This window comes from Pinus tabuliformis, chromosome 1_1 (genome assembly GCF_031772625.1).
Source record: "Pinus tabuliformis cultivar Carrire ecotype Pingquan chromosome 1_1, CPIR1, whole genome shotgun sequence".
NCBI lineage: Eukaryota > Viridiplantae > Streptophyta > Pinopsida > Pinales > Pinaceae > Pinus > Pinus tabuliformis.
This window is the reverse complement of record NC_142297.1, coordinates 793,005,873-793,019,435: the sequence shown is the minus strand read 5'-3', so window position 1 is coordinate 793,019,435 and position 13,563 is coordinate 793,005,873. Positions and strand designations below refer to the sequence as shown.

General features: G+C 41.9%; 1 protein-coding gene across 5 annotated transcripts in view; it reads right to left on the bottom strand.

The window, feature by feature from the left end:
• Positions 1-12,953, bottom strand: part of LOC149216383 (uncharacterized) — a 51,048-nt gene extending 38,095 nt beyond the window's left edge. The window contains exons 1-2 of one of the 5 annotated variants that reach the window (XM_089392782.1): positions 12,727-12,953; positions 12,280-12,466 (exon numbers count right to left, since the gene is read on the bottom strand). The gene's annotated coding sequence lies outside the window, so the exon portion shown is untranslated. Of the gene's footprint in view, positions 1-12,048; positions 12,184-12,279; positions 12,641-12,726 lie in introns of those variants that run through there. The other 4 variants (XM_089392783.1, XM_089392780.1, XM_089392784.1 and 1 more) reach the window with 4 other exon arrangements.
• Between the last annotated feature and the right edge of the window lie 610 nt (positions 12,954-13,563).

Genomic DNA, 13,563 nt, shown 5'->3' with positions numbered 1-13,563 from the left:
CACACTTAGCAGACCCTATCAGATCATGGTAAATGGTGATTTGTCTCAATCTAGATTCGATGGGATCTAACCCAAAGTTATCCCAAAGGGATCCTAAGAGAGTGCATCCAATGCCTACACGTCTAAGGGGAAGAAACAATGATTCCATCCCACAGCTCCAGAAAGTGTTATAAGTAGGACATATTCAAGCCCAAGTTTGTCAAAGGTGAGAAACTAATAAGTTTTTGTGCTAAATAGAAAGGATGTCAAGGCATCCTACAGTTTGTTGTTGAGGACAACTAAGGGGACCACAAAACATGCTCCTCGTCAGAGTCATCAATAACTATGAAAGGGCCAATAATATGCACTAGTAAATGATATCCCATACATGAACTGACAGGCACTGAGAGTGCCTACTTGCAAGATCCTGGGGCGGACACAAGAGCACGAAGCCCAACACTACTAACATCCAAGGCCATGGGTAATAAACTGTAGATGGAAGCTTGGCTACTCAAACAAACCTAGGGAGTAGAGTGTTGGATGAGGGTAACCCAACTTTGAGACCCTGAATCAATTTGTTCACTAGTTTGGTGGTGTTCCAAAAAAGGTTACACCTCATGAGTCTCATGGAGTATAACATACCCAACCCCCTAATGCCTTATTAGGGATGTGGGGCGTAACTAGACCCGACCTTCACGATTTATTACGAAAATGGGGTTATTAAATTTCCTCTTTCTTCCATCACTTCAAATCACTATTGTGACACCACCATCATCTCCTGCTTGTCAAGAGCTTTCCAACATTATAAATTTCCTCATTTTGAGCTCTGGGCACCAAGTTATGCCCATTTGAAGACTTCTCCCCTTAAGGGCCATATAAGCATTCGTACTTGCCCACATCGCTGACATGTGGTAGCTCGTAGCCATGTGTCGCCCACACACTAGTCCACGCCCCAGGCCCACTTGTGATGTCAACCCTCGCCATATCATTGTTTCTATGAAATGGGCCTTATCCCAATCTCTGAAGGTTTCAATAAACTGATACTTTGGCTAACCCAATATGTCAATATTCCAAGTGACCCAATATGCTAATATGGAATATCGAGTATCGACAAATTCCTACAACTACGAACTTTTGCAATTCTCAATAGGCCAATGGCCCGATGGCCAACTCAGCATGCCATCTCAAAACTATCAAATCCAACCACAGACCGACACGTGGCAAATACTAATGTCCTTTGCCACATGGCACTACTAATGTGTGCCACATGTCAGTGACCTTTAAATAGTTGGCATGCCAAAAACCCCAAATCTACATGACACATGTTCTCCACTTGGTACTGCCATGTCATTGATTCTGATATCATCCCTCAAAAGTCCCACACTTTGATGCTTCGATGTCATCGTTTACTGTGTCTAATTCGATTAACAAAGATTTTTCCATCCAGTAAGGACCATCAACGGAGGGCCACACCATATCAAGACTTCTACAAAATATGCTTTCAACATACTTCTAAGGTCTTGATATATGGTAAGCCCTCCATATACCTGCCTTTTGGTCATAGCCCCTATGTCAGCCATGCTACCAGGGGCTAAGGCCGAGGCCTTCAAACCAATGCTTTCAAACCAATATTGCACTAATCGTTATCGGGATTAATTCGGCACAGGGAAAAAATTGGAAAAAATCATAACATACAAAAATATTCATTTTTTTCAACTTTTTTAATATCTAAAGCATCTACAACATAAAATAAATACATTGAAACATAAATATGATAAAAGAACTAATATATAAGATGTTTAATATCATTTCTAGTGCCACATCACACATAACAGTGAATCATGTCCTGAATAGTAAGTCCTGACTCATGACTCCCAACTCAGCCTCAAAATATCAACAAAAAATATAATAATTTATCTCATATCATGAGTCATAATGTCATATACAATGAAATGAACCAAATAACTAAAGTCTAATACTACTAATTTCCTTTGCCCCTCTAGATGTAGAGGTCGGTGGAGTTGGCAGTAGACTCTGCTGTGCTCTAGAAGCTAAAGAACTAGGAGCTACAGGATGTAGACACGTCCTCTACTGGTGACAAGGGTAGCTTGGGTCACCTCCTCCTCCTCATAAAAAATAAATAAACAATTTTTTTTCGCCAAAAAAAAATTGCGATTTAATCGACCAATAATATCTCCGATTTGAAAAAATCGTGATTTTCCGATTTAATCGCGATTAGTGCAACACTGCTTCAAACCCCAAATCTCCAATGAAACATTGTGTTAAGGGTCTCTACCTCAAATCCCTTTTCACCCAAAGCAATGGAATCAAAACCCCGACTTTTCTCTCTCCCATACCAAGGATCTCACAACTAAATTGCGGCCCAAACCAATATACATAATGGTTGTTTTGAACCATTAGCTAGCCCCAAACAGTGCCAAAGTTCTTTAGTTCACTCTTTCATGATTCCATCACATGTTCTGGGAAGACTCTTTCCCTTATGTTTCCCCTTTGAAGTCAAGGCTTCTGCTCCTGCCTTTGACATCCACATCATTCACAAGACCCTCTAATAAAACTCAGCTAGTTTGGGGTTTCCCCAGTCTAAGAACCAACCATCGTCATTGGCCATATGGCCAGGATTAGAACTCCTTCAATCCCTTACTTAAGGAACCATTTACTTCTTGTCCATAACATGAAAGGCATGTCACAAAAATATATTAATGATTGAATATGGGCATATGAGCATTATACAGCCATTCCAACTTGATGTACTGCTTCACATCATACATAGACATTGTATAGACCATATTGTCCATTAAGCAGGAACGCATATAAATACAATACATTTCAACAATGATCTTATCTTTCTTATTAACATAGTTTACATCGCAGAGATGAAATCCACGCTAATTACAATTTTATGATGTCTGCAATAATGAAGGGTGAGCCACATTCCACCCCACCATACGCTCAGTTGCACTGTGTTCTTTCTTGTAGCTACACATCCACGAGGCCAAACCAAGAGACCATGAGGGGAGTTCTACTCAGCATTATAGGTTGAATTCATGAAATCCATTCTCCTTCAACAAGTTAACTCATCGGTTTCCTTTAAGATCACACAATGCCCAAAGTCATTGCCTACTTGTTATGGGTGATTTCTTAGTTGCTCTACACAACAACCACCCCAAGGGGCAACATCTCTCATGCTACTAGTAGTGTAACGATGAAGGCCACTGTCCTTCATCCACTCAATGGTCTGTATTGAGTTTTTTTAGCATGTAGAGCCATGGCCTAATCCCATTCCCAATGTGGTCACAACAGAACCTGCACAACACAAGGAGAACCCTTTTGCTCGGCCAAGAGTTCCTCAATGCCCCTTCCAAGTGCTCAAGTGCATGACTTCCAACATTTCACTCGTCAAATGGCCATTCCAAGCCTGCATAGCATGAAAGGAGCCCTTCCCACTCAATCATAAGTCCCTTAGCACCTCCTTTCGATGTCTTCGTGCATTACACAAACAGTCCTCAACAAAATTTATTCAACCCTCTAACTCAAGCTAAGACTCGCCCCCTGACCTTACTCATCGAAATTAGGCAAACCCGATCATGCACGAGGTTCCCTTCTCCTTCACACGAGAGCCCTCCTCTCATCTCTGGTCTTCTCTGCACCCATGCGCTATGCGCTTCTCTCTCCTCTAGCGCACCCACTTGTGCTATATTTCGCTCTCCTCTCTTCCCCTTGCTTTTTAGCTCTACTCTTCTCTGTCCTCAAGCACAAGTGCTTCTCTCTCCCTTCTTTTTTTTTCTCTGCCTTTTCTTGTCTTTCACAATCAACTTCCATAGGTTTCTTCCCTTGATGGGATTGCATGTCATGTTTTCCCATGCTGGTCAGATCAGAGACTTCTAGTGAAAGTATTCAAGAGGTACGTTGCCCATACTCATTATGCAGTTTTGGTACTACTGCCCACTCCACTCATAACTATTGGCAATTATTGTTGCACCTTCCCATTAGATATTTTCTTAGAAAATGTTAACAATGTTGGTCCTTATGAACATTTGGCTCGACCAATAATCCATTGGCAACTACTAACCTCCAATTTCCCTTTGTTTGCTTCCCTCTCCTCATGGCCTCACATGGTTTGTATCATATCAAGGCTTCACTGCTTCATCAGCTACTATTTAAATTGTAATTACAATTATTTTGGGTCTTTGCCCATTTACATGCCCATACAACGATCAATAGTATAATTAAGTACAATTACAATATCAACAGGGTTTTAATATCCCTTATCAGGAATATTCCTCAAACACAAGCAAACTCCAACCAGAGATGGACTGGGAGGGCATTTACCAGATATGTCGCCTCTAAAAAGAGGACGAGATCTGGAGGCTACCTGGCCCTTTCCAAACTCTGTCTAAGAGTATAGGAGAAAACACACAAGTGTTATAGTAGTCGGGAAGCTCAAAGAGATAAAAATAACAATGGTGCAACATATAACAATATAACCATGAGCAGATACTCAAGAAATGCAGAGAGAAATGCTAAGCCATTTTATTATACTGAGTAATAGAATGAGTACAGGAGGTGATCAGAAAGATGGCACCTCGACTTGCACAAGGCAAGTGAAGAAATACACTCAGAATAGCAAAGGATTGGCCTCTCTCTGAACTGCGTCCAAGCTGCCAGAGAACTACCCTGCTGCTGCTAGAAATCAAATGAGCATTTGGGGTTGTTCCCCTCCTCAGAAAATGTTGAAACTCTGGAATCAGACTCCACTCAAGAAACCCAGAAAAACCCAGAAAGCTTTTCTGAAATGGCCAACCCCCCAAAATCGCCCCCTTGAGGACCCATGCAATCCCTCAAGGCTTTGCGCTGCTACTGAAATAAACCCACCACAACTCTGCCTGAAACTCAGCAAAAATCCTCCAATATGCAAGGGTTGATCCCCTGCTCAACCTCCCAGCACAAATCCCCCTGCAAAACCTCAATCCAAAACTCCTGCCAGAAAAAACTGCGTCATCCCTCTCAAGACTGCGCAGTCATCTAAGATGCTCAATCCTTCTACCAAAATACTGATGAAACTACTGCAAAAACACTGATGGAAATACCTTGCCCGAGCAGGCACTCGAAGTCCCCCAAGGCTAAGGGTGAGATCTCCGAACGGAGACACTCAATGCACTAAACAGTGTTGCAGACTAGCTAAACAGCCAGCGTGCTCTAAGTCGAAGTGACTAGCTCAAATGCACATAATCAAATGCCAAAATGAGGAGGCTCCTCTATCCTTTATAGCATTGGCCTCTCTCAATCCCAAGGCTCACCTCCTCCAACGTAGCTTCCATCTTGCCACATGTTTCTCACCATCTGCATAGTCACTCCAAGTGTCTACGTGGGCCCCTCCTCTACGTGGTTCTTTGGGCCCCCTTGGCTCACCTTTTAAGTTACAATGTTGTGCTACTAGGGAGTGTCTTTATTCATGAAGTGAGTATGTCCCCCTCTCCTGACCTTTTTATTTATAAATAGCTATAGAAGGCAAAATTGAGCAAAATCGAATATTCCAATTAGCCATGGCTAATTAGGAATATTACAGTCTCCCCCGGCAAAATGTTGCTTGTCCTCAAGCAACTAAAGTGATGGATGCTGCAAGATCTTCTCACTCTCCCAAGTGGCATTCTCATCCGGTAAATTCTTCCACCTCACCAAGAATTCCCGGACTTTCCTGTTCCGCAGCCGCTTCTCCCTGGTATCAATAATATCCTCTGGCTGCAACACCAAATGCCCCTCATCATCCGTGGGTGGTAGCTCATCTGTCACTGTCACATGTTGTCCCAATGCCTTCTTCAGGCATGATACATGAAAAATGTTATGAATCTTACTGCCTTGGGGCAGCTCCAACTCATATGTAACCTATCCAGTCCTGCGTATCACCCTGTATGGCCCATAAAAGTGGGGCTTGAGCTTCTCAGCCCCCTTCTGCTTCAGTGACGACTGTCAATATGGCTGTAATCGTAGGTAGACCAAGTCCCCTACCTCAAACTGTCTCTCCACCCGAGCCCTGTCAGCATACAGCTTCTGTTGGTTCTGCGTTGTAACCATATTATCCTTGAGAGCTCGGAGAATATCCTGACTCTCTTGGATCCAAATCTTGGCTCTTGGAGCCTTGCTAGCACCAAACATCACGTCAGCAAAAGATAAAGGATGATACCCATACAAAGCATAAAATGGTGACATACCGATGGACATGTGATGAGTAGTGTTGTAGCAGTACTCCCCTAGATGCAGCCACTTCAGCCATGCTCGCTGCTGCCCACTGACATAGTTACACAAGTAGCCCTCTAGCCAATTTTTAACTATCTCTGTCTGCCCGTCCGTCTGTGGGTGATAACTGGTGCTCGATGTCAACTCCGTCCCCACCAACTGAAAAAGCTCCTACCAAAATCCACCCATGAAACGGCTGTCCCTGTCACAGGTGATGGTCTTGGGAAGACCATGTAACCTGAAAATCTCTCTGAAGAACAGCTCGGCCACCTGCGCTACTGTGTAGTGTGTGGATATGGTGAAAAAGTGAGTACTTTGTCAACCGATCAACGACGACAAAGATGCAACCCTTGCCCTATACCATGGGAAACCCTGTGATGAAGTCCATCGTAATACACTCCCACTTCCCTTCCGAAATGGGAAGAGGCTGCAACAGTCCTGCTGGATGGTTCATCTCCCCCTTGTTCCTCTGGCAAACATCGCACTCCCGGACATACTAGAGTACGTCCTCCTTGAGGCCCTTCCATGAGAACCTCTCTCTAATGGCCCTGTAGGTTTTGCTAAACCCCTGATGACTTGCCAATGGTGAATCATGTGACGCCTGAAGTATCTTCTTCTTGAGCTGAGACCCCTCAGTCAAGAAGATTCGATCCCTGTAGTAGATAATCTCATCGACCACCCTATACCTGTCATCCGCCACCTGCCCATCCAGAACCTCACATGCAAATCTATCCTTGGAGTACTCTACTAAGAGTCGAGCCCTCCAGTCTGTGTCCAAGCTCATAAGAGACAACGTAGCTGGCCTGCGTGAAAGGGCATCTGCTACCACGTTGTTCTTACCCTTACATACTCAATGTCAAAATCATATGCTTAGATCTTGCTGATCCACTTCTGTTGCCTCTCCTGTAGCTGCTTCTGCTCCAAAAAGAAATTGAGGTTGTTGTGGTCAGTCTTCACCCTGAACGTGTTACCCACCAAATATTGTCGGTACTTAGCCAACGCATGCATGATGGCCAGCATCTCCTTGTCGTATATAGAATACAACCTCTCGTGCAGAAGGAGCTTCCAGCTCTCAAAGGCTATAGTGTGACCTCCCTGCATCAACACTACACCGATCCCCTCTCCTGACGCACCACACTCCAAAACAAATGGCTGCGTAAAATCTGGCAACGCAAGCACTGGGCAGCTGCTCATAACCTCCTTGAGCCTATCAAAGGCTCATTGCGCTGTATCCGACCAACTGAATGCCCCCCTCCTCGTCAAATCTGTCAGGGGTGCAGCAAGCTGTGAGAAACCCTTGACGAACTTTCGGTAGTAAGTACAAATGCCAATGAATCCTCGAAGTTCCGTCACGTTTCTCGGCTCCGGCCAATCTCTGATGGCCCTGATCTTCTCCTCGTGGACCCTCACTCTGTCCACTCCTATGATATGTCCCAAGTATAACATCTCTGTCAACCCGAACTCACATTTGGAGAGCTTGGCATAAAACTGTTGCTCCTCCAAGATGCGCAATACTGTCTCAATGTGTTGGAGATGCTCCTCCCAAGTCCTGTTGTAGATGAGGATATCATCAAAGAATACCAACACAAACTTCCTCAAGTGACTGTGGAAGATGTGATTCATGCAAAACTGGAATGTAGTTGGGGTGTTGGTTAGCCCGAAGGGCATCACCAAAAACTCAAAGTGCCCATAATGACCTGATACCACTGTAATATCCCTTATCAGGAATATTCCTCAAACAAGCAAACTCCAACCAGAGATGGACTGGGAGGGCATTTATCAGACATGTCGCCTCTGAAAAGAGGACGAGATCTGGTGGCTACCTGGCCCTTTCCAGACTCTGTCTAAGAGTATAGGAAAAAACACACAAGTGGTATAGTAGTCGGGAAGCTCAAAGAGATAAAAATAACAATGGTGCAACATATAACAATATAACCATGAGTAGATACTCAAGAAATGCAAAGAGAAATGCCAAGCCATTTTATTATACTGAGTAATAGAATGAGTACAGGAGGTGATTAGAAAGATAGCACCTCGACTTGCACAAGGCAAGTGAAGAAATACACTCAGAATAGCAAAGGAATGACCTCTCTCTGAACTGCGTCCAAGCCGTCGGAGAACTGTCGTGCTGCTACTGCTGCTAGAAATCAAATGAGGATTTGGGGTTGTTCCCCTCCTCAGAAAATGTTGAAACTCTGGAATCAAACTCTACTCAAGAAACCCAGAAAAACCCAGAAAGCTTTTCTGAAATGGCTAACCCCCTAAAATTGCCCCCTTGAGGACCCACGCAATCCCTCAAGGCTCTGCGTTGCTACTGAAATAAACCCACCACAACTCTGCCTAAAACTCAGCAAAAATCCTCCAATATGCAAGTGCTGATCCCCTGCTCAACCTCCCAGCACAAACCCCCCTGCAAAACCTCAATCCAAAACTCCTGCCAGAAAAAACTGCGTCATCCCTCTCAAGACTGCGCAGTCATCTAAGATGCTCAATCCTCCTGCCAAAATGCTGATGAAACTACAGCAAAAATACTAATGGAAATACCTTGCTCGAGCAAGCACTCGAAGTCCCCCGGGGCTAAGGGTGAGATCTTCGAACGGAGACACTCAATGCACTAAACAGTGCTGCAAACTAGCTAAACAGCGAGCATGCTCTAAGTCGAAGTGACTAGCTCAAATGCACATAATCAAATGCCAAAATGAGGAGGCTCCTCTCTCCTTTATAACATTGGCCTCTCAATCCCAAGGCTCACTTCCTCCAACGTAGCTTCCCTCTTGCCACGTGTTTCTCACCCTCTGCGCAGTCACTCCAAGTGTCTACGTGGGCCCCTCCTCTACGTGGTTCTTTGGCCCCCTTTGGCTCACCTTTTAAGTTACAACGTTGTGCTACTAGGGAGTGTCTTTATTCATGAAGTGAGTATGTCTCCCTCTCCTCCCCTTTTTATTTATAAATAGCTATAGAAGGCAAAATTGAGCAAAATCGAATATTCCAATTAACCATGGCTAATTAGGAATATTACAAGGGTTAAGTTTTGGGAATGTTATAAAGAGGTTGATTGACCACCTTTGGTTTTTTTTTTTGAAAGGGGGGTGTCAAAAGAACAAAATGTTAAATTGGGATGCCAATCCTTGCCAAAGGCCAAGACCCAAAAATCAAAAGTAAGTGAGGAACAAGATAAGTCAAAAACGAAAAGAAAAAAAAAATGATGTGCAAAACAAGATCAATCAAAAGACATCATTAATGATTAAGGCAATGAGACTAAACCCCAAAATCTACTTGAACAATGTGTCGAGGTATAATTTGTTTGTATCCAATGGTATGTATGACGAGGAGCGTCTAGAATTTGTCTAACTTGAACCCAATCAATCTGAAGCAAACTTGTTCCCCACACCTCAAAACCATAAATGACTATGGGCTTAATAATCATGTCCAAGAGGTGCATTTTGGATGAGATGTCCTTGAAATGATTTTAGAAGCACTATCTCTCAAGAAGAGCAAGGACGTTGCATCCCTTATTAAGTTGAGGCTAAAGGGCGTATCACACACTGGAACCTAAACCCTTGAATTCAACCCCTAAATATGTGTAAGTTGTAAAGAACTAAATCTCTTCCCTCTAAAAGAAACTTTTATGAACAACTAAAACTATCTTGCTATCCAAAACCAAATCAATGTCACGTTGATCATCCTAATCAAGTCCAAGGAAAAGCTAGAATGTCTCCTTGCTAACTCCACTAGATCAAGAGGTAGAAGATGCTCTTTAAAGTTTAAACAACTATTGCAATAGCAAGGATTCCCACATATATATCTCCGAACATATCTATTAGGGTTATTCTTCAAGGCTAACAATGTGTATGAAAGTGATACAAAAGAATTTCGTCAAAGACTTAACAATGCACAACTACTAACAACTATAACTATATTATCACTTGACCAAATCAAGACCTGGTTGATGATCCCAAATGAATCAATAGTAAAGCTAGAATTCCTCATTGCTATCCAAACTAGATCAAGGATCTAAACATGCTAATTTAAGTTTAAACAATCATCAATCAGCAAAGATGTATTCTCCTTAAACATGCATCTCTCTATCCTAATTGATGATTGTACATAAATAAGGCGAGGTGGCTTGGCAAAAATGATTGACCTAAATAAGGCTTTGTTCCCCAACAAGCAAAATGATCAGATTTTGCTCCATTTGATATAGCATGCTCCTCATCATCATGTCCTAAGCTAATCTATCCTGAATTTATTCCACACCTGCCCTCGTATTTTACCTAGACATGTATGCATAGTACATACCCTGCTTGATGGAGTCTTGACAATGAATTTCCCATTTCACGAAAAGGTTGTACATTCTATCCGATAACATCATTAAATTCTTAATAATAAAACTGTCTCATTATTTATTTACAAGACATTAAAACATTGAATCGGGGATATTAAATAATAAAATCTCAAGAGTGGCAAAAAAGTTCTTAAAGACTTGGAAGTTTGGGAAAGTGCCATAATATCATGGAATTTACGAGGACCAATTCCCAAAATGAAATTCATTATCCAATGAAAGTTATTTTTCAGAAAATTAGACTATCGAAAGATGTGATGAGAATATTGAGCCAAAGATTTTTTAAGGGTTACGTGAGAATAGTTGTCGATGCAAAGGAGTCAGTGAAGAGATCTGTTTACAGACTAGAAGCCAAAGCTTGTCAAGATGGTGAATTACAAAGAGAATTAGTGATCAATAACAATCTCTCTTTCTGCTTAGAGGTTACAATTAAGCCAATCTAGATATTGTTTTAAACATGTCATTGTGATCCAAAAGCAGACCGTAGTTAGAACCAACCAAAAGCAGTATGCAGATTCACAAACACAGATAATATCTAAACTGCACCTTGATCTCACATACATATACCAAGAGTTGACTGTAATATCTCAAATTAGCTATATTAACTAATTCCAATGAGTGGCATGACACTTTGCCTTGACGGACACCATCTCATCTCCTACCACAGAAGTTAGTTTTTATCCCGAATTTACATGCCGTACCACTTAGAAGTGCCCGTGTACGTTTTGTGGGTCCCTTCCCGTTGCCTTTGCGATGCCTTCTTCCTTGGCAGCTTACTAAAAACGAAGTGGCAAATCAAAGGAGTCAGTCAAGAGATCTGTTTACAGACTACAAGCCAAAGCTTGTCAAGATCGTGAATTACAAAGAGAATTAGTGATCAATAACAATCTCTCTTTCTGCTTAGAGGTTACAATTAAGTCAACCTAGATACTGTTTCAAACATGTCATTGTGATCCAGAAGCAGACCGTAGTTAGAACCAACCAAAAGCAGTATGCAGATTCACAAACACAGATAATATCTAAACTGCACCTTGATCTCACATACATATACCAAGAGTTGACTGTAATATCTCAAATTAGCTATATTAACTAATTCCAATGAGTGGCATGACACTTTGTCTTGACGGACACCATCTCATCTCCTACCACAGAAGTTAGTTTTTATCCCGAATTTACATGCCGTACCACTTAGAAGTGCCCGTGTACGTTTTGTGGGCCCCTTCCCGTTGCCTTTACGATGCCTTCATCCTTGCCAGATTACTAAAAACAAAGTGGCAAATCCCTTGTTGAGGATTCATTCCATTAAGAACTATACAGCACTGTAGGCTTTAAGGTGGAAGCCATTTGCGTTCATCCTATCTTTGGTTGCTACATGATCCATTGTTCAGCGTGTTACTTGAATCACTTGGGCTCTACTATGTGTACTGTGTCTATTTAATCTTTGAAGGCCTATTCAAGAATATGGATCATACCTTAATATGTCAAAACCCACTAGCCCATATAAGGAATAAAAGCAACAGCTCGTATTGGGGCAGGTTCTGCGTCAGTGAATGGAAGATTTTGGAGATTCTCCACAGTGAATGGCGAAACCCCTCAATAAAACAGCTCTGGTTGGAGCACATAAAACCCCAAAATCACCATTATTGGTTAAATAAAAACAAGATGAACACAGCAAGTGATAGAGGAAGGAAAATGGCATCTACCTGCCATATAAGCAGAAGCATTCAAGGCATTCTTGCTGTATTCATAAATGGGGTTTTGCACAACAAATATCATTTGCCAACAGGCAGTCACAGGATCGATTCCCGTGCAGAACCCCAAAAATTTTAACCTTCGGGACCCCCAATCACAATGGGGGTATTGTGCTTTGTTCCCATTGAACCGTCATGACTGCATTTCAACCAAAACCAAATTCGTAAATTCATCTAACGGGCACACGCACAGACCCCATGAGCAGCTCAAAGAAAAAGAGGGAAGAAAAGTGGGTATAAGTGTAACCAGCAGTAATGATCTGAGAAGGGGGCTAAATGAAAAGACTATGTGACCAGAGGGAATGACAATTTACTGAACCTCGAAGAGAGAGCCACCCACGTGACCATCTGTTAGCAGAGGAGAAGCGAAAAGGATATTATAGAGGAAGAAATATGTACCTGGAAATTTTGGGTTCTACTGCTCAGCCTCCTCAACCGCCTTCGTCCTCGTCCTCATCATCCCATCTTCCCCTCCGGTTCCTCGAGATCGAATAAAACCCTGAGCTCACACACGCCCTTGGCGTTTGTCTTTATGTAACCCCACGTTTAATTCCCTAATGTGTCTAACGTCCCCCGTTCAATCCTTGTTTCCAGTGATAATACAATGGTGGTGACCTTCAGAAATAGAAAGGGGTCCATCATTAGTGGAGCTCCCTAGGAGGTCTGAGTGTTACACTTAACTAAAGGGAGGTGGACGGTCACAAAAAATTCATTTGCTCCTTTTAATTGTCAAATGATAATGTCCATCAGCGACTAGGATTGTTAAAATAAATTTTAGAGGGAACTTTGTTTGTGTATGGAAATGTGATTTTTTTTATTGAAATTGAATATGATTTGGTAATATAGTAATTATGAAAAGTTTTTTTAAATATGAATTGAGAAAATATAGTAATTTTCAGATTATATGGTTTATGGGGTATAGAGTAGATAGTGGTTAGGTGTTTTGTTAAGGCACTCTGGATGTAAAGGTTACCAGTTTAAAATTTTATGGTCAAAATCCAGTGATGCTAAGTGTTAGTGTGGCGTAGACTAGGTCTTAGTGATTTTGACAATTTAAATGCCTCTTACTCAAGCCATAAATTAGTGGTGCAATCATCTCAAGACTCACATAAACTACTAAACAAAAAAATAAATTTTAGATGAAGTAATATTTAACAACAACAACAACAAAATTAAGTATTATTTAAATGTGAAAATAAAAGTTCAAAATTTTGATATTGAGTATAATTTAAATGT